Genomic DNA, 26,955 nt, shown 5'->3' on the forward strand with positions numbered 1-26,955 from the left:
TCACAATATTGTAAAGTAATTATCCTCCAATTAAAATAAATAAACTTGAAAAAAAATAAAAAGAAAATGAGATTATAAATACTAAAACACATCTCCAAATATAATTTTCTTCATGAAGAAAATTCAGAATCCATCTGGAAAGATTTCACAAGAAAATTACTGTTATTATATGAAAGAGTGAAGAAATTTAGTATATAGTATCTCGGTAGTTCCGGAGAAAGCAATGGCACCCCACTCCAGTACTCTTGCCTCGGAAATCCCATGGACAGAGGACCTGGTGGGCTGCAGTCCATGGGGTTGCTAAGAGTCAGACACTACTGAGCGACTTCACTTTCACTTTTCAGTTTCATGCATTGGAGAAGGAAATGGCAACCCACTCCAGTGTTCTTGCCTGGAGAATCCTATGGACGGGGGAGCCTGGTGGGCTGCCATCTATGGGGTTGCATAGAGTCAGACACGACTGAAGCGACTTAGTAGTAGTAGTGTGTTGGTAGTTCACTAAACAAAACATGCCTAGCACCATTCTGATACATACTTTCTGTGATGCTTTATGGGGAAAAGCCTGAGATGTTCTTACACATGGGTGGGTAGAACTGTAAAAGCATTGTGACAGTAGGAGACTGGACCTGGTATTGGCTTTTGTTAACCTCATCAATGGCATATGATACAACCTATTGAAATAGTTCTATACAACATGACCAATGCACAGTCAATGTTATTGTAAAAGGAGGGGTATGGGCATTAAAAAATACCCAGATGATTTCAATAAGTATTTGACTTAAGAATTGCTGAAATATTCCTAATTTTAGCAAAAGACATTTCAGAGCTAAAATACTGTGCCTTCATTTTAAACTCCTTGTTGACTACTTCTAAATATTTTTGGCAGATTGAATTAAGTAAAAGAAAAGTAATATAAAGACATCTTCCTCAAGAAATATCCATTCCAGTAGAGAAGGTCTACTTCTGCTTTATGAACTATACCAAAGCCTTTGACTGTGTAGATCACAACAAACTGTGGAAAATTCTTCAAGAGATGGGAATACCAAACCACCTGACCTGCATCCTGAGAAATCTGTATACAGGTCAGGAAGCAACAGTTAGAATTGGACATGGAACAACAGACTGGTTTCAAATAGGAAAAGGAGTGTGTCAAGGCTGTATATTGCCACCCTGCTTATTTAACTTATATGCAGAGTACATCATGAGAAAAGCTGGGCTGGAGGAAGCACAAGCTGGGATCAAGATTGCCGGGAAAAATATCAATAACCTCAGATAAACAGATGATACTACCCTCATGGCAGAAAGCGAAGAACTAAAGAGCCTCTTGATGAAACTGAAAGAGGAGAGTGAAAAAGCTGGCTTAAAGCTCAACATTCAGAAACCTAAGATCATGGCATCTGGTCCCCTCACTTCATGGCAAATAGATGGGGAAACAATGGAAATACTGACAGATTTTATCTTCTTGGACTCAAAATTACTGCAGATGTTGACTGCAGCCATGAAATTAAAAGATGCTTGCTCCTTGGAAGAAAAGTTATGACCAACCTAGGCAACATATTAGAAAGCTGAGACATTACTTTGCCAACAAAGGCCCATCTAGTCAAAGCTATGGTTTTTCCAGTACTCATGTGTGAATGTGAGAGTTGGACTATACAGAAAGCTAAGCATCTAAGAAATCATGCTTTTCAACTGTGGTGTTGGAGAAGACACCTGCGAGTCCTTTGGACTGCAAGGAGATCCAACCAGTCCATCCTGAAGGAAATCAATCCTAAATATTCATTGGAAGGACTGATGCTTAAGATGAAATTCCAATATTTTAACCACCTGATTTGAAGAACTGACTCATTTGAAAAAACCCTGATTCTGGGAAAGATTGGAGGCGGGAGGAGAAGGGGATGACAGAGGATGAGATGGCTGGATGGCATCACTGACTCAACGGACATGAGTTTGAGTAAACACCAGGAGTTGGTGATGGACAGGGAGGCCTGGTGTGCTACAGTCCATGGGATCGCCAAGAGTCAGATATGACAGAGCAAATGAACTGACTGACTGAGAGAGGATATGTTGCCAATGCAAACTTGGTATTAAGCATTTCAAAGTGCTTACTAGAAATGAGTGGAGTTTCTGTGCAAAAGTCTATGAGAGTGAGAAAAAATTACTCTTTCCACATTAAATGTGGGAAGGTTTCATAAAGATGTAACTATTGAAATAAATTTTGACGAATAAATAGATTTTTACAGATGGAGAAGAGAGAAAATGAGTTTACCACCAAACTATTTAAATGGAAAATTTTAAATAGGTATGAAACATTTCTCTGATTCAGAAGTTCTGAATTACTGAAACAGAAGGGAAGAGATGAGAAGAAAAAACAAAGTTAGCAAATACTATATATCCTGATGATGAACTGAAATTAACTTTTCCAATTCTCCTTTAACATGACAGGGAGGCCTGGTGTGCTGCAGTCCATGGAGTCACAAAGAGTTGGACATTACTGAGCCGAATCGAACCAAACTGAACCAAATTGAGCCAAACTGAACCGAACTGAAGGAATAGGTATAATCTCAAGAAGCTCGTGAATATTAACAACAACAACAAAAGAAACTGCAGATGCCAAGAATTCCATTATGTCTGGAAAACAAATAGTCTAAACTTTCTATATATCATATATATACACTATTGATGTTGCAAAATTTAGTCCAAGAAACTGAACAAGCTATACAAGTAATGAGATTAAACAAGATTTTAATCCACTTACAATTGTTTGAAACTAAAGAACTTGAAATATATTTTCTCATTTTCTTGGTAAAGCTTAAACAAAACATGGGGAAGATTCTATAGTATTTTAAGATAAACTTGAGTTATACAAAATTCAATAATACTTTATCATGCATGTAAGTCTAGATTTTTAGTTCAGTGTGTAAAAACAAGAAAATCAAAGACAGAGAAGAGAGGCAGAGATATAAAAGTTCTATGGAACTATAGAAACTAAGCATGTTTTCCTATACTGTCTTTGATAGGAATTGAATGCATTGAAGAGGAAATGGAATTTAAACTGAATTTTATATGATGAAGGAGAAAAGGGAGAATATTACCAAGACAAAATAAGTGCATTAAAACATAAGATTGTGAAACAGCAATACTCTAATAAAAATTGTTAAAAAGTAAGTGCACTGATGCTCAGTCACTAAGTCATATCTGACTCTTGGATGCCACAGACTGTACCCTGCCAGGCTCCTCTATCCATGAAATTTCCCAAGCAAGAATATTGGAGTGGGTTACCATTTCCTACTCCAAGGGATCTTCCTGACCCAGGGATCAAACCTCCTGTCTTGTATCTCCTGCATTGGAGGTAGATTCTTAACCACTGCACAACATGGGAAGCCAGGAGCTTTAGTAACATTAAAGAATGGTGAAAAATTCATCACCCTTAGAACAGGGTGAAGAAATGGTGAAATATAAAGGTGAATTTATAATTAGCCCAAATATTAGGAAGACTTAAACACCAAAAATTTAGGCATGGTCTTCCCGAGTAGCACAGAAGGTAAAGCATCTGCCTGCAATGCAGGAGACCTAGGTTCAATTCCTGGGTTGGGAAGATCCCCTGGAGAAAGAAATGACTACCCACTCCAGTATTCTTGCCTGAGAAATCCCATGGACAGAGGAGCCTGGCGGGGTACAGTCCATGGGGTCACAAAAAGTCAGACATGACTAAGCGAGTAACACACGCACATCTATGGAACGGAGCTTATACATGAACCCCATTCTTTTATTTGAGTTTAAGAAATATAATGTTGATGGCAGTGAGAAGGATGGATTGAGCTTGAGCAAGAACAGTCAAAATACTTATAGCAAAACTCCAGGTGAGAAACTAGGAGGGATTAGTCTAAAATCCCACAGTAGCAAATGGAAAAATTTATCTGCTGGGGACTGAACTGAAGAGACCTCCTGAAAAAGCAATTCTCTAGTAATGTTTAAAGTGTGACAGTCACTCAGTAATTTCTGCCTCTTTGTGACCCCATGGACTGTAGACCAGCAGGCCCCTCTGTCCATGGAATTCTCCAGGCAAGAATATTGGAGTGGGTAGCTCTTCCCTTATCCAGGGGATCTTCCTAACCCAGGGATTGAACTCAGGGCTCCTGCATTGGAGATGGACTGTTTTAATCTGAGCCACCAGAGAAGTACGTTTAAAAATAAGCTAATTAACAGTGATTGATATCTTTCATGTCTACTCAGATGGCTCAGCAATAAAGAATCTACCTGCAATGCAGGATATACAAAAGACACAGATTGGATCTCTGGGTCAGGAAGATCCCTTGGAGGAGTAAACGGCAACCCACTCCAGTATTCTTTCCTGAGAAATCCCAGGGACAGAGGAGCCTGGCAGGCTACAGACCATGGGGTCGCAAAGAGTCAGACATAGCTGAGCACAGGGCATACACATGCACATGGCTTCTTAGAATATTATTTTAGGAAAGAAAGTAAAGTATATTTTGCTCAACCATCTCCCAATACACAATCTTCTCTAAAACAGTAAGACAACCACACTTGTAAAAAAACCAAGTTCTACTTGAGACATTCAGCAACAATTTCTTCTAGTTTTTCTTCTATGATGGGCAATGTATTATTTTTCACATGTTTATTCTTTCCTTAATTTTCAGGCACTATATTGCATACCTGTAGAATGTCTCTGTGTCTCCTGACTTTTTTCAAATTCCGTTTCAGTGTACTAATTACAGTGGAAACTGATATAAATATCACTTGGTGTTATTTTTCAGTAAAGGTCAAGTATCTAAAAAAAAACAACTACAAAGGAACAGCAGATTAAACATTCTTGTACAATTAGGCTAGAGAATAACTATACTCATATAAAAATAACTGAAATGTAAAATTGTTTTTATGGAATGAGTAATCATATAATGAGTTTTACTTTATGCATTCTTAGATTGGATCAACATATGAAATTCCTTTCATGGTGATAAGAAATTAGTTCAGGATGGGAAAATTTCTAAACCAACCAAATTGGATTAATGAAGATGGACAGGATAGATCTGAGTTCTGAACTTATAGTCAGTTAAATTTTCACTGACAGTAAATTATCAATTTGTTCAATGCATTGTAGATCGGATGTTAAAATCATCCACAGCTACATAGATTCTTTAGCCATGGTTCATTAAAATAATTTTATAATTGACTGGATTTTTATTGTGGCAAACCTATAATAAACCATATACAACAGAAGAAATGAGGCTATTCTGTATTTTTTTTCTACAACCATATTCATATACACAAACCAAAATGTAAATTTTTAATCTTTAACGACTTGTGCTTTTATCCATCCTTTTTGTTTTTACAGTGATCCTCAATCGCTGTATCCTTGTACCATAACCTGTAGATAGTTTACTTGTATTTGGAATGGGGGAGGAAATTCAGGTTAAATCACATTTTGTTCATTTTACTAACTTTGCAACAGCAGTTATTAGAGGTGATTCCGGCAGTTTAAGCCAAAACATGTAGAAATATATATTATTTTGCTTTTGGTCCTATAAACAATGGGAAGATATGGGATGGTTTTGCTGCTGCTGCTGCTAAGTCGCTTCAGTCGTGTCCTTCTCTGTGTGACCCCATAGACGGCAGCCCACCAGGCTCCTCTGTCTATGGGATTCTCCAGGCAAGAATACTGGAGTGGATTGCCATTTCCTTCTCCAATGCACGCATGCATGTAAAGTCACTTCAGTCTTGTCCAACTCTGTTCGACCCTAGGGACAGCAGCCCACCAGGCTCCTCTGTCCATGGGATTCTCTAGGCATGAATACAGGAGTGGGTTGCCATTTCCTTCTCCATGAAATGGTTTTAAGCCTTGGTAAAATCATACTTGTAATTTTGAATGAGAACAGTGGTGACAAATATGAATTAGAAGAGGTTGGGTAAAATAGAGGGATAATTTAAGAGGCTATTTCAATGAAGGGAACATGAAAAGATAAAGGACTGAACAATATAGCATTAATATGAATTAAGAAAGTAGAAAAATAATTAAAATTATTTGAAAGATATTATCAATGTAACTTGATTATATGGGCTACCTGAGTGAAAGGCTAACCTACCTGACAATAGCATTAATAAGGCTTACAGGAGATGGTACAGATTTGGTGAAAAACATAATCAGTCACCTTTTTAAAAATTCCACAATGAATTATAAAAACAAAAGACAGGAGAGAATATTGAGCTTTATTCCTCAAAGTATGATCTGTGGAGATGCAGCCCCAGCATCCCTTGGGAGTTAGAAAATGTGAAAGACAGAGGACAGAATTTTTAAAAAAACATAAACTTTATCTGGTAGGAAGTTCACAGAAAATGAGAATAAATGCCATACACTACTCAAAGACAACATGAGAACAGAGATTCCAGAACTTATCCAGGAAGGTTATGAATAGGTAGCAGAGTAATATGAAAAAATTCACATGGGACATATATACTTTAGTGATATTTCTATATAACAAACACAAAGAAAACAAAATGACCACCAAACAGATGAAAACATTTAAAGTAATACACTTTTCAATGAAGGTATTTATACTCCAACATAATTGTGTTAAAAGAACTACTACAAAATGTCCCAAAGGGGATGGAAAATCAGATATAGGGTCTTATTTTTTAATAACAGAAATAAATATATCTTTAATACAGTTCAGTTCAGTCACTCAGTCATGCCCGACTCTTTGCGACCCCATGGACTCCAGCACGCCAGGCCTCCCTGTCCATCACCAACTCCCAGAGTGTACTCAAACTCATGACCATCGAGTGGGTGATGCCATCCAACCATCTCATCCTCTGTCGTCCCCTTCTCCTCCTGCCTTCAATCTTTCCCAGCATCAGGATCTTTTCCAGTGTGTCAGTTCTTCACATCAGGTAGCCAAAGTATTCGAGCTTCAGCTTCAGTCCTTCCAAATAGCAACGTTCTTCATTAAAAAGAAAAAATTACTGAGAAAAATAAACAATAAAAAAATTGCCAATAGTTTTCTATTTTTTCTGTCATTGCATTTTTTATTTAAACATCCTCCAGTGAACATGTATTAATTATACAATAACAATAATGTTCATTCAAAAACAAATATTGGCTATTCACATTTGTTTGAACAACTTTAAAAACTAATCCAGAGTTTCAGTTAATTTTCATGATGATTGTGTAAGGGAGAAAATGTATCAACATTTTCTATTCTTCTTTTCCATTTCCATGTGGATTTTATTTCCTTGCCTGAGTGCTTTGGCTATATCTTACAATACTGTTTTGAATAGAAGTGGCAAGAGTTGCAATCCCTGTCTTGTTCATCATTTTAGAGAAAAGATTTTGACTTTTAACTGTTGAGTATGATGTGTGCTTGTCATATATTGCAGTAACTTTATTGAGGAACATTCCTTCAATAGCTACCTTGTTGAGAGTTTTCATCATAAATGGCTGTTAAATTTTGTCAGAAGTTTTTTCTGCATCAAATGTGATCATGATTTTATCCTTCATTTATTATTGTGGTTTATTACTTTGCTTAATATGTAGATTTTGAACCATCACTGCCTCTCTGAAATAAATACTATTTGATCATGGTGTATGATCCTTTAATTTCTTCTTTAAAAATACCTATGAATATGTGCCCTATGCTATTCACATGGGGCTTCAGAAATCAATCAAAAATTATTATAAAAGTATATTGATAATTTATTTCTTACACTCACACAAATTAATGACTATATTTTATCAGACATGGTAGTCTTCCTAAAAACCATCAACTGCTTTCAGCTTATGTGTACATTCTCTCATCTCCTCCCCTCACTCCTCTCACCAATATAACTAAAGGGACAAGAGGAAACACGTTAGACAAAAGGGCTAAATAGTAAAAAAAAATCACACACACAAACTGGTAGTTTATCATTGATCATTATATTTGATTTTAAATCCTATACTTGATATGCTTAATTCAGACTGAGTATGACAAACTGCACAACATATTTCACTCATTTCAGTACCTGTATTTCTGTCATTCCTAAATTCAACAAACAAAATTTTGCCCCAGCTTTGTTGGAAACTATTTGTTCAAGCCCAAGTATGGAATGTGTACTCACTACATTATATCGAAATCAGACACACTGACTTCCTGGAAAATTACCATATATACAACGCTGTATTTAAAACAAAAACGAAAAACAGACTTAAACCATCACACTGCTAAATGCACATATTCCTCAAAATAGTAAAAACAGATACTATTATTACTTTTTAAAAATGCTTGGTTGAAACACTTTAACCTATGTATAGAGAAAGTCTGAGAAAGGCTAACCTGATTAATACGAGTACAAATAAAAGTCCTCCAGTAGGAAGCAGAGGAATTCAGGGAACAGAAAACCCAGACATAAAAAATGTGCTCTATACCAGCATTTGTGGATGCGTTGACATTTCTGACATTAATGCTATGCAGTGCAATGCCCTGGACGCGTCTACCACTTAAAACAAACAAATCAGTTATCTCCAAAGCCTGTCTCTCTTTCCAACTCATACTGTGCTCCAGTTAATGTAAAATATGCTGTGGTATAATTTTTTATGAAATAATTTCTCAGTGAACTAGTATAGAAGCACCTTAATGAGATTCTTGAAACAGATGGGGATATTTTAACTGCTCTCACCCCTTTTTCTTGAACAAAATACTTTGTAATTAGTGGTGTGGTAAAATATTCCGTTTGAAAGGCTAGGAACTGAATGCATTTTCAGGCTATTATGGGAAAACCCATGATACACAAGAGATCCATGAAGCAAGGTTTTTGTTTTTGTTTTGTGTGTTTTTTGAAACACATTTGCTTTGCAGTGGACATTTTTAAAAGCCACAAGTAATTTCCTACACTACATCCTGTTATTTCTGTGTAATTTTAGGAGGATATCTTAGCTAACAATAATTGCAAATTAAATGGAGAGGGGGTTCTTCTGTTAATTTCCTTTTTGTCTCACTCCCTGATTTTCTTTCAAAGAGATCTTTTCATTCTTTCATTCTTTTTTTTTTTTTTTTGGCTTTTATGTGTTTTTTCTATTTATCTTTCCCAACTTTTATTTTCTAACCAAAATGTGCAGAGTAACATAATCCTTATAGCAGAAATCTCTTGCTCTGCTTAGATGTACAGATGATATGCTCTACAAAAAATGTAGCAGCAAAAGGCAAGAAGGTAAATTTTAAAATATTCTGTTTTCCACATGACTATCAGTAATGGAGTCCCTCTGACACAGGTCTAAATATTTTAACATAGTCTAACTAAAGTGATATATCACAATTTTATTCCATAAGAAAATGTTTCCCTCTGTTGCTTAGAAATGCATATTTATAGGAATTTACTATTCTTACATTGTCCACAATAAAAACATTGAAAACAAAAAAATTATTTATGTGTTTGTTTATTTCTCTTGTATACTGTGTTTGATTATTGATGATATCCTTATGTTTCACTGGATTAGCTTTATAATATTTTTTCCCACAGACATATTGCCTTGAGTAGTCCCCCAAGTTTATTTAGCCAGTCCTATAACAAAGTAAGCCATTATTATTCTTTCGTTTTCTATGACCTCTGACTCTGGTGGTCCAACCTTCAGTCATGGTCTGAGCTCTCCAAACAGTCTTCTCAGTTCTCCTTGTTCTTGAACAAGCTCCTTTTTCAGTTGGAAAGCAGAGATTCCATGCTCTTAGGTTTATCTTCAACATAAATTTTCACAGGATTTCTCCACTCTTCCCAGTACTGGCACTGCCAAATCCCTATTTTTGGACTTTGGGTTCCTAAGGACTTTATTTTCCTTTAGGGATTTTCACCATATATTTGTCATTTGTTCATCTTTCTTTGTCAAATTGTAGCTCAGATCTTCCTTAACATCAGTCAAGAAAATATATCAAAGGTCAGCAGAATAGAGTTGATGAGCCAGCTCTTCCTTACCAAGGATAAAAAATCTCAAACAGTATCAACAATGCAAACCAGAACCAAAGTGGTTCAGAAACTAGTTTATGGTTTCTACAGCCACTATTTCAAAAGTCAAGTGGTGCTATTTCAAGAGCAATGAGGACTAGAAAATCAATGTGCTTTATTAGTCCTCTCCACTGGCTGTGAGTTTCTTGAAATAACGGTTCTGTAATCCATCTAAATATCCCTCCTGCAACCAAAAAAAAACCCAAAAACTGTGCTTGGGATATGCTGCTGCTGCTGCTACTTCAGTAGTGTCCAACTGTGCCACCCCATGGACTGCAGCCTACCAGGCTTCTCTGTCCATGGGATTTTCCAGGCAAGAGTACTGGAGTGGGTTGCCATTGCTTGGGATATAGAAGATGCTATATAAATCACTCTTTTTTGAAAAATTTCATTTTAAAAATAGAGACATAGCCACTCACTGAACCTCAATTAAATGACCAATTAAAGAGAAAATTCTTCAGAAAAGCCTAATTGTTAACTATCTGCATGTATTTGAATTAGATCTACTTCATTGAACTTCTCTTCTCAATTGATGAGAAATTTCCAGAAAAGGGCTCTGTAATGTATTTCAGTGTTGAGCCTTATGTGATACTTTAATTATGATAGGAAAAAAGAGTTCAGTAATTCAAATAGTATCCCAAATAATTTGTTTTACAACCATATAAGCATGTATATTTTTCTACTTCATGATAGGTTTAATTAATATTTAATCATTTAAAAATTTTATTCAGTCAATGTAACTTCTCCTGATGGCTTCCACTAAGGAAATATTTCCTATATCTTCCAAGAAAGATTTTAAGAATTTTCACCTGAAATGTTTTCTGGGTCATGTAAATGCATAACCCTGGAAGAAATATTTTCTGTGATTTCCTTCAAAACAATAGCATATAAATTCGCTGTGTTGCAAGGAGGCTTGGAAACTCTCCTAATGATAGCTGTCATGTTAGTGGGCTGAGGATTTTTGGATAAAGAAGCCAGATGCTGTGAGTTAAACTTTAAGAAAAATAATACTAATTTTTTTTATGCTGAAGCTTTGACATCTGCTTCAAATAAAAATAAGAATTATTCTAAAAATTAAAGAGATTGGATCTGCCATTTCCTTTTTTCTTAAAAAGTATGTTTCAATATCATTGTTAAGAATGAAATTCATAAAAAGAAAGCTATTATCAAATATGGTAAATGCTATATGGTAGCAATATTGTTTAATGCCAATTAATTCTTTTATGCATTAAAAGTTATTCCTCTACACACACACACACACACACACCACACACATATGTATATAATATTTAAAAGCTTATATAAAGGAAGAAAACAGCTAGTTGCTTAAGGAAAGAATATACGAAGTTATGAAAAAAAAGCCCAACCTAATATCTTTTTATTTGGGGAATATTTTTGCCATTTTTTTTTCTTGAGGTGAAGTCACTCAGTGGTGTCCAACTCTTTGCAACGCCGTGGACTATAACCTACTAGGGCTTCTCTGTCCATGGGATTCTCCAGGCAAGAATACTGGAGTGGGTTGCCATTTCCTTCTCCAGAGGATCTTCCTTACCCAGGGATCAAACCCGGGTCTCCTGCTTTGGAGGCAGACGGTTTAATCTCTGAGCCACCAGGGATTCTCATGTTGTTACTTAGGAATCAGTCTCTTTCTCCTACTGTTATTGTAGAGTGTTATTTCAGCATGTATAAAATTTGTAAGCCAAAATTTAGAAAAAGGAAACATGATTGTGTTTCCAAAAGTCCTGTAATGTAGTATTGTATAAGAAACAGGAAGGACATTTTTCTGCTAATCTGGAATAAGGTAACAATATTTGTAGAGGGCAAACTGTGCCAAACTTTAACTAGACTTTTTAAGTTGCACATTACAACTAAGACTAAGTTGTATATGATTAGTGTTAGTACTGTCCTGCTCTTTTGAGACCCTATGAATTGTAGCCGGCCAGGCTCCTCTGTTCATGGGATTTTCCAGGTAAGATTACTAGAGTAGACTGCCATTTCCTTCTCTAGAGGATATTCCTGACCCAGGAAACAAACCCACATCTTCTGCATTGCAGGCGGATTGCAGTGCACTGAGCCATCTGGGAAGCCCCTTGTATATAATTAGTGTTCCTAGTTTATACAATCAGGAAATTGCTATAGTATAGATTTAAGTATCGCTCACAGTTCAAAAAATAAGGAAACTCTGATTTGAACACAACATTTAAAATTTGCCTACCCTCTCTTGTTCTTTATTTGGAATCTATTTCAAAGGATCCAGCATGAAAAAAATGAAACCTCATTATCAGATTTTCAAGTACTCAGAAAAATAGTGCACATTCAATTTACTTTGGCTACCTAATCAGAATTTATCTGTATGTAATCAGTTACTCTGAATGGAGTCATTTTTCGTTTTTAGAAATGCTTTTCTAAATTAGGACCATAATATCTTACACTGGCAATCATAAAGACAACTTACTAAGCCTTACTAAGCAGTTGTGATCTGTGAGACTCGGTGAGCCTTTTGAAATAGTTGAGTTACCATTTTATCACCTGTACAGCTGACGAACAGTCCTGATCACGCATAGCTGTGTGTAGCGCTGATGTGTTTGAGGATTGTAACCTAGTGTGGCACTTGACACACAGTAAATGCATAAGTTTTAGTTCCTTTATATTCCTGAGGTGGCATACATGTGCTCAGTCGTGTCTTTGTGACCCCATGGACTGTAGCCTGCCAGGCTCCTCTGTCCATGGGATTTCCCAGACAAGAATAGCAGAATGGGTTGCCATTTCCTTCTCTGGGGGATCATCCTGACCCAGGGATCCAGTCTCCATCTCCTGTGTCTCCTGCATTGGCAGGTGGATTCTTTACTATTGTGCCACCTGGGAAGCCCCTTATATTCCTGAATCCCAACTTAATTTTCTTTCTGTCTGGCATCTGCTACCATCAATTTCATGTTTTGAGTCTCCTGAAAACTATTTCTCAATGTTTAGTTTTCCTTAATATCTCTCACCAGTGTATGGGATATTATTCTCACTAATATTGTCCATTTATAACCTCATACATTTCTCCTTTTCTATTTTTCTGTTGTCATTTGTGGTCTAGGACCACATAATACCTCACCCATCACTTCCCTAGAGGACTACTTCTAGACTTTATCCTCATCAATCATTTAAACTGCTGTCAGAGATATTCCAAGCTGATATTATATAATTCCCCTGCTTTAATCCATACGGTTATTCCTCATTGTCTTCAAAATAAAGTGAAATTTACTTAATATGGCCTATGAGAACATTCATGAAATAGGTACCCCTTACTCACAGCAGCCCTCCAAATTTTCTCAGCAGTTTTCTTTTCTCCCATTCTTTATGTTCTATTTCTTTTGGCAAGAGAAAAATTTTCCATCCTTTTCAAAGTTCAAATTAAGCAACTTCTCTTTTTGGTCTTCTCTGAATTCTGTAGAGAATCAACCTGACTTTTATGCATCATTGTACCCATGATAAATGTCCAGAATATTTTGGTTATTAAGATCTCTCAGCTCATTTATATAGGTGTACAAATGACATATTTTTCCAAACAAATGCACCCCTGGTTAAGCTACGTCAAAATGTACTCCTAGATAATGCCTCTCTTAAAAATATTTTAGCATTATACCACAATTGCTATTATTATGATTAAAGGGAGAAATTTTTTTTAATCTCAGTAATGTTTATGTTAAAACTAATTTATGGGACTTTTAAAATATTAATTGAAGTACAGTTGATGTATAATATTTTATATTACAGATGTACAAAATAGTAATTCACAATTTGAAAGCTTTTACTCCATCTATAATTATAAAATATTAATTATATTCCTTGTCCTATAAGATAAGCTACAAGGATATATTTTATATCTAGTAGTTTGTACCTTTTAGTCCCCTACTTCTATATTGCCCCTCTCCACTTCCTTATCCCCACTGATAATCACTAGTTTGTTTCTCTGTATTTGTGTTCTCCTGGTTGTTATATTCACTAGCCTGTTGTGCTTTAGATTCCACATATGAGTGACACCATACAGTATTTATCTTTCTCTGTATAATCCATGTTGCTGCAAATGGCAAAATTCATTTTTTTTTTATAGCTGCTTAGTATTCCATTGTGTGTGTGTGTGTGTATGTGTGTGTATACAGGAGATATGGAGATACATGGCGCTTAGGTTGCTTCTATATCTTGGAAATTATAAATGATGCTGCTGTGAACATTAGAGTGTATGAATCTTTTCGAATTAGGGCTTTGTTTTTCAGCTGTACCCTTCGGAGTGGAATTGCTGGGTCATCTGGTAGTATTTTGTTGAGAATCCTTCATATTGTCCTCAGTGGCTGTTCCAATTTTCATTCCCACTATGACGGTTCCCTTTACTCTGTAACTTCCATACAAATTTTAGGATTTTTCTTATATTTCTGTTAAGAATCTCATTATAATTTTGATAGGAATTTATATGTCTAAATTATTTGGACTTTGCATACTATGGCCATTTAAAAAAATTTCCCCCAATGTGTTACTTCTGCATTAAGGATAGCTTTAAAGAGAAGCAGATGGTTTGGAGCTGACTTTCACGTAAGTTTTCTCTCCCTGTCTCTTGGTGGGTATAGTTTTCTTCAAGACTGTTTAAAATGGGGATAGAAAAAAATAAGAAAATGGCTTCATGCGTTGGAATCTAGGGGTGTTACTCTCACACCTCCCTGGGAATATATAATCTCTCCAAAATGCCCCCTTTCTTTGCTCCGGTAATATAGGGAGAGCTCCACAGGCTGATGAATCAGCAGAGGAAGAAGTTTAGAAGAAGATATTAAAAACAAGAGCTTTTATCTTTTCAAAGATATTCCCAAAATGTATTAGTAGTTCTCTTTTGGTGAAGCAATACTCTTCTCGCTTACAGGTAGGAAATAAAAGAAAATAGATATCCTTTGGTCAGTTAATACTGGTCACCTAGGGTCCATGACAAACATGCTTTAATAGAATTGAAAGAATCTCCCAAAGAGTTAGTTTTGTCATTCTTTAATTTCTATAATTAGAAGATTCAGACAGTGTCAACTGACAAATGGCTGCCTTCTGGCAAATTTTACTAGTTAGAAATGTTCAGTTCAGTTGCTCAGTTGTGTCCAACTCTTTGCGACCCCATGGACTCCACCACACCAGGCCTCCCTGTCCATCACCAACTTCCACAATTTACCCAAACTCATGTCCACTGATTCGGTGATGCCATCTCATCCTCTGTCGCCCCCTTCTCCTCCTGCCCTCATTCTTTCCCAGCATTAGGGTCTTTTCCAGTGAGTCAGCTCTTCACATCAGGTGGCCAAAGTATTAGAGTTTTAGCTTCAACATCAGTCCTTCCAATGAACACCCAGGACTGATCTCCTTCAGAATGGACTTGTTGGATCTCCTTGCAGTCCAAGGGATTCTCAAGAGTCTTCTCCAACACCACAGTTCAAAAGCATCAACTCTTCAGTGCTCAGCTTTCTTCACAGTCCAACTCTCACACCCACACATGACTACTGGAAAATCCATAGCCTTGACTGTTTAGAAGTGTTCAGTCACTCAGTCATATCCGACCCTTTGCAACCCCATGAATCGCAGCACACCAGGCCTCCCTGTCCATCACCAACTCCTGGAGTTCACTCAGATTCACGTCCATCGAGTCGGTGGTGCCATCCAGCCATCTCGTCCTCTGTCGTCCCCTTCTCCTGCCCACAATCCCTCCCAGCATCAGAGTCTTTTCCAATGAGTCAACTCTTCCCATGAGGTGGCCAAAGTACTGGAGGTTCAGCTTCAGCATCATTCCTTCCAAAGTAATCCCAGGGCTGATCTCCTTCAGAATGGACTGGTTGGATCTCCTTGCAGTCCAAGGGACTCTCAAGAGTCTTCTCCAACACCACAGTTCAAAAGCATCAATTCTTCTGTGCTAAGCCTTCTTCACAGTCCAACTCTCACATCCATACATGACTACTGGAAAAACCATAGCCTTGTGGCCCTCAAATATCAGGTTTTATTTTATGTGTCCTTTTTCATATGGGTTATTTAAATCAGTCAATTTGAGTATTAATTTATCCTCTACTCTCCATATTTCTAAAATTCCAGAGCTGAATTGATTCATAAGTCAGCCTGTTAACATGGCATCCACTCTTGAAAATGTCTTTTCATATATTCCTTTCTCTGGTATGGAATTGCTTATGCATGTGAAACCTGCCTTTTAGATTCATTCTTTCTTCACTGGAAAATGCATCAGATGGAGAATATTTTTCAGTAGATTTCTGAAATGAAGCTGTCACTGATACTTTTGTAATGGGTCTCTTAGTGTACCCTGAAGATTAGTTTTCCCACATGCATTCAAAGACTAATTTAGGCCTCAAATTTCATACCTATGGTCAGGTGTCCAAACATATTCAACTAATCAACCCAAGGCCAACTTGATCGTATGATGAGAGGATGTTATCTCTTGTGCCTATGTATAAGCTACTTGAATACAAGGATAACCCCTTAAATTGCTCCCCTGTGGTCACAAATAATAAATGCCATTTCACCCAGCTGCTGTAGCACTGTCTATAACTAAAATCAAGAACCTCACAAATTAGTCCTCTGGGACACACAAATCATCTACTCTACCTGCCGGCATTTAGGCTTAAAAGCACAACAAAAACAACAAATAAAATGTCGCATTTCTTGATGTCCTAAGATTGTAAACATGGAAAGCCTCTTTTCCATAGTATCCTAAATATTTCCTCAGAAATATCTGCTAATAAATGTATCAGCACATACATATGTATGTACATCTTAGCACATATGTACATATGTTACACATATATATATATATCAACAATTGTACCTAAACAGTTCAAAGTCAAGTTGAAGCAAGTCACAAACTAACACTTTGATAAAGTTCATGTGTTTCCATAAACTGATGCCTTATAAAATAGCCATTTACCAGTAAATACAAAACAAAACAAAACCCACTCACTTTTGGACAAGGTGTCATCTGTTATCAGTTCAGTTCAGTTCAGTCACTCAGTCGTGTCCGACTCTTTGTAATCCCATGAATCGCAGCATGCCAGGCCGCCCTCTCCATCACCAACTCCCAGAGTTCACAGAAACTTACATCCATTGAGTCGGTGATGCCATCCAGCCATCTCATCCTCTGTTGTCCCCTTCACTTCCTGCCCCCAATCCCTCTCAGCATCAGAGTCTTTTCCAATGAGTCAGCTCTTTGCATCAGGTGGCCAAAGTATTGGAGTTTCAGCTTTAGCATCATTCCTTCCAAAGAACACCCAGGGCTGATCTCCTTTAGAATGGACTGGTTGGATCTCCTTGCAGTTCAAGGGACTCTCAAGAGTCTTCTCCAACACCACAGTTCAAAAGCATCAGTTCTTCAGTGCTCAGCTTTCTTCACAGTCGAACTCTCACATCCATACATGACCACTGAAAAAACCATAGCCTTGACTAGATGGACCTTTGTTGGCAAAGTAATGTCTCTGCTTTTCAATATGCTATCTAGGTTGGTCATAACTTTCCTTCCAAGGAGTAAGTATCTTTTATTTCATGACTGCAGTCACCATCTGCAGTGATTTTGGAGCCCCCCAAAAAGAAAGTCTGACACTGTTTCCCCTGTTTCTCCATCTATTTCCCATGAAGTGATGGGACCAGATGCCATGATCTTCATTTTCTGAATGTTGAGCTTTAAGCCAACTTTTTGACTCTCCTCTTTCACTTTCATCAAGAGGCTTTTTAGTTCCTCTTCACACTCTGCCTTAAGGGTGGTGTCATTTACATTTCTGAGGTTATTGATATTTCTCCTGGCAATCTCTATTCCAGCTTGTGCTTCTTCCAGCCCAGTGTTTCTCATGATGTACTCTGCATATAATTTAAATAAGCAGTATATAGCCTTGACATACTCCTTTTCCTATTTGGAACCAGTCTGTTGTTCCATGTCCAGTTCTAACTGTTGCTTCCTGACCTGCATATAAGTTTCTCAAGAGGCAGGTCAGGTGGTCTGGTATTCCCATCTCTTGAAGAATTTTTCATAGTTCATTGTGATCCACACTGTCAAAGGCTTTGGCATATTCAATAAAGCAGAAATAGAAATAGATGTTGTTTCTGGAACTCTCTTGCTTTTTCCATGATCCAGTAGATGTTGGCAATTTGATCTCTGGTTCCTCTGCCTTTTTTAAAACCAGCTTGAACAACTGGAAGTTCACAGTTCATGTATTACTGAAGCCTGGCTTGGAGAATTTTGAGCAATACTTTCCTAGCATGTGAGATGAGTGCAATTGTGTGGTAGTTTGAGCATTCTTTGGCATTGCCTTTCTTTGAGATTGGAATGAAAACTGCCCTTTTCCAGTCCTGTGGCCACTGCTGAGTTCTCAAAATTTTCTGGCATATTGAGTGCAGCACTTTCACAGCATCATCTTTCAGGATTTGAAGTAGCTCCACTGGAATTCCATCACCTCCACTAGCTTTGTTTGTAGTGATGCTTTCTAAGGCCCACTTGACTTCACATTCCAGAATGTCTGGCTTAGGTGAGTGATCACACCATTGTGATTATCTTGGTCACGAAGATCTTTTTTATTTTTAATATAAATTAATTTATTTTAACTGGAGGTTAATTACTTTACATTATTGTATTGGTTTTGCCATACATCAACATGAATCTGCCACAGGTATGCACGTGTTCCCCATCCTGAACCCCCCTCGCTCCTCCCTCCCCATACCATCCCTCTGGGTCATCTCAGTGCACCAGCCCCAAGCATCCAGTATCATGTATTGAACCTGGACTGGTGACTCGTTTCATATATGATGATGTTGGAGATTACGAGTGAAATGACACAGAACAAGACACACACAGGAGACAGACAACATGCACACTCCGGCCGGAGGAACAGAACTGGGCAAAAAAACTAATTGCCGTTTATTATAAAAGCCCCCTAGGCAGAATTCCAGACTTCATGAATAAGCCTTTTCAGCACAGCACAGGTGCATACATGTTATTGTATAGCAAAGGGGAGTAAAATCCTAGTCTACCGCAGAGTCTGTACAAAGCCCTCTATTCCTTCTTTATCACAAGAAGGGAATGCTCCCTCATTTTCAAGGGACCATTAAACTCAAGGCTGTGTCCAGACTCTTTGGCAGAACGCCTCGTTTGCAAGGACGTCCAGCCCTAGCAGAGAGGCTCGTTTGCAGGCACATCTCTGCTACCCTATTAACCCTTCAGATATTATGCATGTTTCAATGCCATTCTCCCAAATCATCCCACCCACTCCCTCTCCCACATAATGATAACCCTGTATGTGAGACAGCAAAAGAGACACAGATGTATAAAGGTTATTTTTGTACAGTTCTGTAGTGTATTCGTGCCACCTCTTCTTAATAGCTTCTGCTTCTGTTAGGTCCATACAATTTCTGTCCTTCATCGAGCCCATCTTTGCATGAAATGTTCTCTTGGTATCTCTAATTTTCTTGAAGAGATATCTAGTCTTTCCTATTCTGTTCTTTTCCTCTATTTCTTTGCATTGATCATTGAGGAAAGCTTTCTTATCTCTTCTTGCTATTCTTTGGAACTTTGCATTCAGATGCTTATATCTTTCCTTTTCTCCTTTTCTTTTCACTTCTCTTCTTTTCACAGCTATTTATAAGGCCTCCCCAGATAGCCATTTTGCTTTTTTGCATTGTCATCTTTTATAGTTATCTGTTAAGTTGGTAACTGTTAAGACAACAGTTCAAATCTAAAAAGGGGCAGTGCAGCTTTGAATATATTATCTGCTTTACTAAACCATCACTGAAACTTAAACTCCCTGGATAAAGACCCCACCATAAATTTCCATTCTTACTCTACTATCAAATCCCTTTCATTCGAGGTGTTTTTTTTTTTTTTTTCAGTCTTAAGTTCAATATACCAGATGCGAACATTTCCCCTGAATTAAACCTTTACCCCTTCCTGCCCTAGAACTATAGACCTTACACAGAGCAATTGAGAACTCAGGGTTTTCTGCATGGATAAGTGTAACAGGTCCCAAAGACAAAGAAACAAGTTAATTCCCTTCTTCTGTTGCAGAATGAAAAAAAAAAAATAGCATGATATTTTCAGCCTAAAACCATGTATTTAAGAAGGTTGTCATTAATATAACTTATAACACGTGTCAACGGTAGTCACCCAATAACAAGGAGGTTATATCATTAATATCACTGCTAGCCTTTTGTGATGTATTCCTTGGCACAGATCAGACCTGTGTATGTTGTGTTTTGTACATGTTTTTTCCTGTTTTCCTTCCAAATCTTTCCACACTGAGGTTAAAAAGAGGAACCCATTTCATGCAGAAAATCAGTGTGAGTCAATTCTAAAGAAGAATCTAGAACAATTCACCCCTTTACTCCTTAATGTAAAAATTCACCCCAGTACAAAGAGTAATATTCCTTTTCTTTTATGCTCAGGACAGCATATATTCAACATTGGCTGTGCAATTTAATGTCCTTAATAAGCTAGCAATATGGCAGAAATATTAATAGCATGTACACTAATAATTATAATAAATGAAGTACATGCCATAAAATGTATCCTTGAAACACACTGGCATGGTAGTTAATAGAAGCAGGGTGAGGGTGGTTAGGGAAAGTTGGTTTGGAGAAGAAGCCTAAAACATTTGGTTTCCATCTGATTCTACCTCATATCCTGCATTTCTCTGAACCAAATGTGATTTTTAAGTAACATAGTTAGTAGAGAAATATTGATTTTGTTTGTTTTTTTCATAGTTCTTTTTGTTTTAGTGACAAGAAGAAAAGAGCAACATATGTTTGACAAAATAAAATCAATAACTCTAAAAATTAACTTACTTTTTCCAATAACAGAATTAGGCATACACATAAATAATGTATTTTGTAGTATAAAAGAGAGAAATGTGTGTTGTAGGAAAACACAATTTACTGAAGGCAGCTTAGGCAGCTGTGAGAAATGCCCAGTGGCATTGAGAATAAAGTATAGTGGATTTGGTGGGATCCATACTTCATTTAGATACAGAAAGTGTGTAAATACAAGGCCTACTTTAGGGATGAGAAACATCGCCTTTCTTTTATTATTCATGTTTTAGGGAAGTCTGGATAATTTGCACTCACCTATCAAATGTAATGGGCTTCGCCAGTGGCTCAGCAGTAAAGAATCTGCCTGACAATGCAGGAGACCCTAGTTTGATCCCTGGGTTGGGAAGACTCTCTGGAGAAGGAAATGGCAACCCACTCCATTCTTGCCTAGAAAATCCCAGGGACAGAGGAGGCTGGCAGACTAAGGTTTCTGGAGTCTCAGAAGAGACAGACATGACTTAGTGACTAAACAACAACAATTAAATATAATGCTTCTTTTCATGGATAAGTAGTATTTAAATTTGATCGTAGTTTATGTCATCCATTTTTAAAACAAAATGTCAATAAAATTTCTTTCCTTAGAAAGAGTTTATAAAAATGTGCTCTTTCTATACTACCTCAGAACTTAAAAATGTTGGGGAACATATATATTTCTAACTTAAGTCTAAATTCCTTAAGTTAAAATTGTCTTAATTGTTAAGTTCTGAGTTGAGTGAAACTACTTTTATACCTCATTAGAGAAATGCTTAAATCCCAAGTAAACTGTCACCCAAGCAAACTGTCAGTTTGGATATTTTTAACTGATTACATAGAGAATCATGTTTCATTTCACTCTCCCTCTGGCCAAGAAACATTTGCAAGGTTTTTGTAAAATGTGAGTATACTTAACTATCTAATACATAACACTGAGTGAATGTAGACATTATTCTGCTTGAGTGAAAACATCACAATCTGAACCAACAAGGCCCAACAATTTGTTTTAAAAGAAGTGTCTCTTTTGTGTTCAATAAATGGGAAAACATTCACTATCTTTCTCATTCTATATAATTACAGCAGATGGTAACGTTTTTCTTTAGATTGAGAACTTGGCATTTTACATGTTTAATTTGGCTCAAGATACAGCATTTATAGAACTGCATTCCAAGCAGTGATTTTCTAAAAGATTCCCTATTGAATATGAATGTAATTATGTTAAATATTCCACCCAGAAATTACAACCCTAACCCTAAAGGTTATTCTTTGGGCATAAAATAAAAACATAGGTTCATTTTTTCTGCTATATTTTCTAGGCCACAGAGAAGAAGTCTATAAATTACTACTCCAGGGTAATAACTGACTTAAAATTTGAATATAAATACAATTAGATTTAACACTCCAAATGATATATTAAGCTTATAAATTATGGTTTTTCCCTTTGTGTAATGATTAATGTCAAGGTTGTTCCTGTATGACTGGAGGCTAAAGGCCTACAATAGATGCAGGGAAAGAAAGAAGAAGCAATTTGGAATATTTCAATCAAGTATTTCTCTGCTTTTGCTCTTTTTCAATTGTTAATGAAGGAGCCTGCGCCACTCTCACAACTGATACCAATCATTAAATCACTCCTGAGTTTTAGAAGAATTTTTCATCAAGGCTTATACAGAGAGAAGAAACCAGACCAGCTTAAAAGTCACCCTCTCCCTCAGGTAACCAGAAACTGTACCAAATAAACAGCTTACTGTGGCATTTAGAGTCAATATCTAATCTACAAGAAATTAGCAGGCTTACTCAATGCAACTGGATATGCAGGAGAGGAGTTCGTCTTGAGACTAGGCCTAATGAGTTTGGCTAATATTTATCACTGTTGTGAGGAATGTGTGCTGACTATAAGAGAAAGGAACAGGAAAAAAGCAATTTTAAGAAAGAGCAAATGGCAATTGCAGAGTCTGGATTCAAGTTTGGGATCAAGTGTTCAACATGAAGTGAAAAATGCACAGAACACTTGAATGTTCAGTGAAAGTAGTACTTCACTTCAGATTAAACAAAGTGAACGGGATGAAAGAAACCTTTTATTGAGACTAGTTAGCTGTATGTTAGATGAGGGTCTTTAAGAGGATGAATATGACCTGCATAAAAATGAAGTACATCAGGAAAAGCAAGGGTCATAAATGAGCTAAATGTTTCAGTGAGAATAAAGAGCAGAGAACAAAGAGGAGAAAACTGATTCTCTTTGCCTCTGGGATACACAATTTATGGAATGCTTTCCTATACAGAATGGTTTAAGAAATTATTACAGTCAATACTTTCATAAAGAAGCTCGCCAGTATAAGACAGTTCCTACATCAAATTGACCACTGGCAGCCAAGTACAGTTTGAAAGCCTCTGATTAGATGGTGAACATAACTCTTGGTCTGCTCTCATTAACAACGGTAAGAAAAGCCAATATTAAATACGTAAGACATACAAATCTATGAAAATGGCAGAAGTAAAACTAAACAACAACAAAACCCTGGCAATATCAATTTTTTGGCAAGGAGAAAAAGGACATCTCTTTCATCTGTGGTAATAATGTAAAATGGTAAACTGCTTTGGAAGATCATCTGACAGTACCTTACAAATCTAACCATAGTCAGACCATTCAATCAAGCAATTGTGCTCCTAGATGTTTACTCAACTGACTTGAAAATGCATGCCCAAACAAAAACCTACCTGCCTTTTTATTTCAGCTTTATTCATAATCATTAAAACCTGAAAACCAGGAAAATGTTCTTCAACAAATACATGGGTACAAAACTGTGGTCCATCCATTCAATGGATTATTCAGTGATAAAATAAAATGATCGATCAAGTCACACAAAGACATGGATAAATATCAAATGCCTATTATGAAGTGAAATAAGTCATTCTGAAAGTGCTTTACAGTGTCTAATCGCATTTATAGCAGGGAAAGGCAAAACTATGTAGACAGTAAATGAGTCTCTAGTTTTCCATTACTTACCAGTTATTTTGATAGAATACCAATGGTGCAAGCAACAAAAGAAAAAAAGCTAAATTGGACATCAAAACTGAAAACTCAGTTTACAAAGGATACTAACAAGAACTATTGTTCTTCGACACCAAAGGAGAAGACAGACCATGGAATGGAGAAAATGTTTTCAAATTATGTAGCTAAACAAGTGTTGGGTAGGCAGGCTCATGTGTGCAGTCTTCCAATAGCAACAGAGACCCATAAAAACGGGCCTTATGCTTGGAACGCTTACTTGCCAAAAGATAATTAGCCCATACAGCCTGTGCTGGTTTATCATCTTATGTGGAAATATATTTCCCTGTTTAGTGATCAATGTTCTTTAATAACTTCCCTGGTAGCTCAGACGGTAAAGCGTCTGCCTACAAATGCGGGAGACTCAGGTTCAGTCGCTGGGTTGGGAAGATCTCCTGGAGAAGGAAATGGCAACCCACTCCAGTATTCTTGCCTGGAAAATCCCATGGATGGAGGAGCCTGGTAGGCTGCAGTCCATGGGGCCTCAAAGAGTCGGACATGACTGAGCAACTTCACTCACTCACTCACTCATTCTTTTACTGTCCAACTCTCACATACATACATGACTACTGGAAAAAGGATAGCTTTGACTAGATGGACCTTTTTTGGCAAAGTAATATCTCTGCTTTTTAATATGCTGTCTAGGTTGGTCATAATTTTTCTTCCAAGGAGTAAGTGTCTTTTAATTTTATGGCTGCAATCACCATCTGCAGTGATTTTGGACCCCAGAAAAATAAAGACTGTCACTGTTTCCACTGTTTCTCTATTTGCCATGAAGTGATGGGATCAGATGCTATGATTTCAGTTTTCTGAATGCTGAGTTTTAACCCAACTTTTTCACTCTCCTCTTTCACTTTCATCAGGAGGCTCTTTAGCTTTTCTTCACTTTCTGCCAGAAGGGTGGTGTCATCTGCATATCTGAGGTTATTGATACTTCTCTCTGAAATCTTGATTCTAGCTTGTGCTTCATCTAGCCCAGCATTTTTCATGATGTACTCTGCATATAAGTTAAATAAGCAGGGTGACAATATACAGCCTTGACGTACTCCTTTCCCTATTTTGAACAAGTCTGTTGTTCCATGTCCAGTTCTAACTGTTGCTTCCTGACCTGTATATAGATTTCTCAGGAGGCAGGTCAGGTGGTCTGGTATTCCCATCTCTTTCAGAATTTTCCACAGTTTATTGTGATCCACACAGTCAAAGGCTTTTTCATAGTCAATAAAACAGAAGTAGACTTTTTTCTGGAACTCTCTTGCTTTTTTGATGATCCAATGGATGTTGGTAATTTGATATCTGGTCTATAAAATAATTTTTCTAGTACTAATGTATGGATGTAAGAGTTGGACTATAAAGAAAGCTGAGCACTGAAGTGTTGATGCTTTTGAACTGTGGTGTTGGAGAAGACTCTTGAGAGTCCCTAGGACTGCAAGGAGATCCAACCAGTCCATCCTAAAGGAAATCAGTCCTGAATATTCATCAGAAGAACTGATGCTGAAGCTGAAAGTCCAATACTTTGACCACCTGATGCAAAGAACTGACTCATTGTAAAAGACCCTGATGCTGGTAAAGATTGAAGGTTGGAGGAAAAGGGGATGATAGAGGAGGAGATGGTTGGATGGCATCACTGACTCAGTGGACATGAGTTTGAGTAAACTCCGGGAGTTGGTGATGGACAGGGAGGCCTGGCATGCTGCGGCTCATGGGGTCACAAAGAGTCAGACACGACTGAGCAATGGACCTGAACTGATTCTTTTATATTTGGTCAAAACATGTGCATTGTATGGTAATGTCCAACTGTTATATCTGTCCATTGATGGGAGGTAACCGGGTTTTTCTACTGCAGTATGAGAGGGATGTATGTCACAAAAGAGCTCTACGGAAGCTGATCTTGCTCGGTCTCTTCTCCATGTATTGTTTCCTCCCGTGCTTGACTGTGTTGTGTTTTCCTTGGGACTCTGACAGCAACATTCAGCGGGCAGAAGAATTTAAAGTCCTCCTCTGGCCTGGATGGGAGGGGAGTTTGGGGGAGTGGGGAGATACATCTATATGTACGACTGAGGCCCTTTGCTTTCCACCTGAACTATCACAACATTCTTAATCAGCTAAACTCCAATATAAAAAAATGTTTTTTAAAACAATCAAGTCCTCCCCTGGGATTAGTAATGAGTGTACAATACTCTGCTTGATATAAGAAATGTGTATATAGTTATATTAAATATCTTCACAATAATAAAGAAAATCATGTTTAAAAAATCAGAGAAAGGATATGAATGGACATTTCTTCAGAAAGCATATATAAATGGATATTAAGCACCTATAAAGGGGCTCAACATCATAAGCCATCAGAAAACAAATGTAAATCAAAATCACAATGATATACTTCTACACACATACTGTGATGCTCATCATAAAAAGGAAATAAAATATTTTTTAAGGGAAAAAAAGTGTTGAGATGATGTGAGAAAACTGAAGCACTTATGTACTGCTAGCCGCAATATAAAATAGTGCAGCTGCATTGGAAATAGTCTGGAAGTTTCTTAAAAACATAGTGTTATCATATTACTAAGCATGTATTCTCTTAGAGGAAGAGGAATCAGAGATCAAATTGCCAACATTCACTGGATCATAGAGAAAAGTAGGGAATTCCAGAAAAACATCCACCTCTGTTTCATCAACGGTGCCAAAGCCTTTGACTGTATAGATTATAATAAACTGTGAAAAGCTCTTAAAGTAATGGGAATACCAGACCATCTTACCTGTCTCCTGAGAAACCTGTATGGAACAACTGATTGGTTCAAGATTGAGAAAGGATTATGACAGGGCTGTCTGTTGTCACCCTGTTCGTTTAATCTATATGCTGAGCACATCATGAAAAATGCTGGGCTAGAAGTGTTACAAGCTGAAATCAAGATAGTTGGGAGAAACATCAACAACCTCAGACATGTGGATAATACCACTGTAATGGCAGAAGCCAAAGAGAAACTAAAGAGCTTCTTGATGAAGTTGAAGGAGGAGGGTGACAGAGTTGGCTTAAAATTAAATATTTAAAAAACTAAGATTGTGGCATCTGGCTCCATTACTTCATGGCA

This window comes from Capra hircus, chromosome 14 (assembly GCF_001704415.2).
Source record: "Capra hircus breed San Clemente chromosome 14, ASM170441v1, whole genome shotgun sequence".
Lineage (NCBI taxonomy): Eukaryota > Metazoa > Chordata > Mammalia > Artiodactyla > Bovidae > Capra > Capra hircus.